Genomic DNA, 2,582 nt, shown 5'->3' with positions numbered 1-2,582 from the left:
TGTCTGGGAGTCAGAAAACTCTTGGCTGAATTGATTTTCAGCCCAAGACGCTCTAGGTGGTTGAGCAACAACGAACTGTGAGCGAAAAGTTCCCGTTCTGATTCGGCCAGTCATCGGGGTAGTTAAAAAAATGGATTCCCATCAGTCTCAGAGGGGAAAGAGCCACATCTACGCACTTCGTAAAAGTGCAAGGGGCCAGGGACAGTCCAACAGAGGGCCACTTCCTCAAAGCGAATCTCAAGAACAGTCTGTGATGGGGCGCTATTTGGATGTGAAAGTAAGCATCTTTCAGATCCACAGACAGAAACCAGTCCCCGGGCATATTTGCGTGAGGATCTGTTTAAGTTAACATTCTGAAAAGCCGTCGCATGAGGGTCTGGTTCAGATGTCTGAGATCGAGTTTTGGTCTGAGCCCACCGTCTTTTTTGGGAACGAGGAAGTAATGGCTGTAAAAACCTGACTCGCTGTTCACTAAGGGGACCATTTCCACGGCACCTTTGCAAACAGTGTATGTACTTCAGACCGAAGAACGTGCATTGTCCCGTACCGAAGTGTGAGTAATACCTCTGAAGCGAAGTGGTCTGCGAGCGAACTGGAGTGAGTAACCTCGTTCCATGGTTTTTAGAATCCAGCTTGACACACCAGCGATGACTTTCCAAGCCAAAAGTCAGGCGGCAAGTGGTTACTTTCCTACTAATGGCAGTTCACGGCACGGGGGCGGGGAACTGGCATTCGCAGTGTGAGGAGAGGAGAATTGCTCTTGTGGGTCCACTATCACAGTGGTAGTTTACTTGGGTGTGCGCTGAATGAGAAGTACATGCCCAGCTTGAATCTAATTTCCATCACTCAGTGTTGAACAGAGGGATGGAGAGCGAGTGTGAGCTTTCTTTGATGAAGTTCCGGCCTCAGCGAGAACTGATCCTTTCCTTTTCCTCTCAAAAGTTTTGCTTCGCTAGACTCAATGCTTTCTCAGTGCGAGCAGCCAGCCCCCGTGAGTGGTACGTCAGAGTGGGTGTGGTCCTGATGCGTCTAATCTGATGCTGTCAGTATTCTCCTTTTTAATCCGCCTAAAAAGATCAAACCACTCGTTAGATGAGGGGTATTGATGATCCTCACGTGTAAACACACAGGCAGATCAAAGTGCTGCACGCATCCGCCTTAAAGGATAAAACCGCTTGTGCAAACGAGGGGTTAATCCTCATGTGTAAACACACTGGCGGATCAAAGCGCTGTGGGGAGAGTGGAGTGTGCGGGAGCTGTGCTGGCGTGTGATCACTGAAGCCTGGTTGCTCAGCCCCGTGACTTTACTGTTTCATCCTCCGAGACAGCTGGGAGGGGAGAACGTGAGAGCAGGAGGGGCAGGGCCACCTTCATTGAAGAAGGTGAACCGTGAGCGCAGCAGATCGAGACACACACTCTCATAGCGAGAGCAATCTGTCTCAGTGAGCACAGCCTCAGTGAGGGCGTGGCACAGGCGAGCGGCGCACTCAAATCCGATGTTGTCAGCAATGTGAAATCACTGGTGACAGCCTTTACTCCGATCCGCCTAGAAGGATTGAGCCGCTCGATGTAAGTGAGGGGTGCTGATCCTCATGTGTAAAACACACTGGCAGATCAAAATGCTGCAGTGAGAATGAAACACGCGGGACCTGTGCCGGCGTAAAATCACTCAAGCCTGATCGCTTAAACTCGCGAGTTCACCGTTTCTTCTTCGAGGTAACTGGGAGGGGAGAAACGCGAGATCCCCAAGCTATGCAGGGACAAACTCGCGCTTTCGGCTGTGAAAGCAGCCTGTCTCAGTGAGCGCAGCCTCAGCGACGCACACACAAATGCGAAGCAGTCAGCGATCTGAATCATTGGTGACAGCATTCTACTCCGATCCGCCTAGAGGGATTGAGACGCTCGATGTAAGAGGGGTGCAATCTCATGTGTAAAACACACACCGGCGGATCAAAGTGCCAGGGGAGAATGAGCACGTGGGCTCTTGCCGGCGTGAGATCATTTAAACCCGGTTGCTCAGCTCCGTGACTGCACCGTTTCTTTCGCCAAGCTCGCTGAGAGAGGAGAAACAGGAGAGCGGGGCTGCCTTAACGCTGTTTAGTGTGGAGTGACAGATCGCTGTAGCGCCTCAGTTCAACAGACGCAGCAGCACGTAGCGCACGTGAACTAATAATCTCCTCCACATTAATACCTGTTTCAGCACAAAATAAACATGACTACACATCCGAAGGTAAGTTAAAAGAAAGAGTACAACTTTACAATCCGTATCCTGTCTCATGTAATCGCTCAATCAGTGTTTCAGCCACGCAAAGACGTCAATATAACAGCTTGTGAACAATCTCACGTAACGTCACATTTACCTCAGAAAAACATATTCAGGTGACCATAAACTCATTAGTCAGCTAGAAAAATAAACTGTAGAGAGGGGCATTTTGCTAAATGCACCATATAACATTATATTGTTATAATGTTATAACATAAATTCTACTGTTCTTCAATGTTTTATTTATGTTCGAATAAATCCATAAAGTTTTTATGACAGCCAACAAACATGTTTATATAAAAAAACTAATTGAAGTAGA

This window comes from Sinocyclocheilus rhinocerous, unplaced genomic scaffold (genome assembly GCF_001515625.1).
Source record: "Sinocyclocheilus rhinocerous isolate Xijiao unplaced genomic scaffold, SAMN03320098_v1.1 scaffold557, whole genome shotgun sequence".
NCBI lineage: Eukaryota > Metazoa > Chordata > Actinopteri > Cypriniformes > Cyprinidae > Sinocyclocheilus > Sinocyclocheilus rhinocerous.
Note: the sequence above shows the minus strand (reverse complement) of the source record.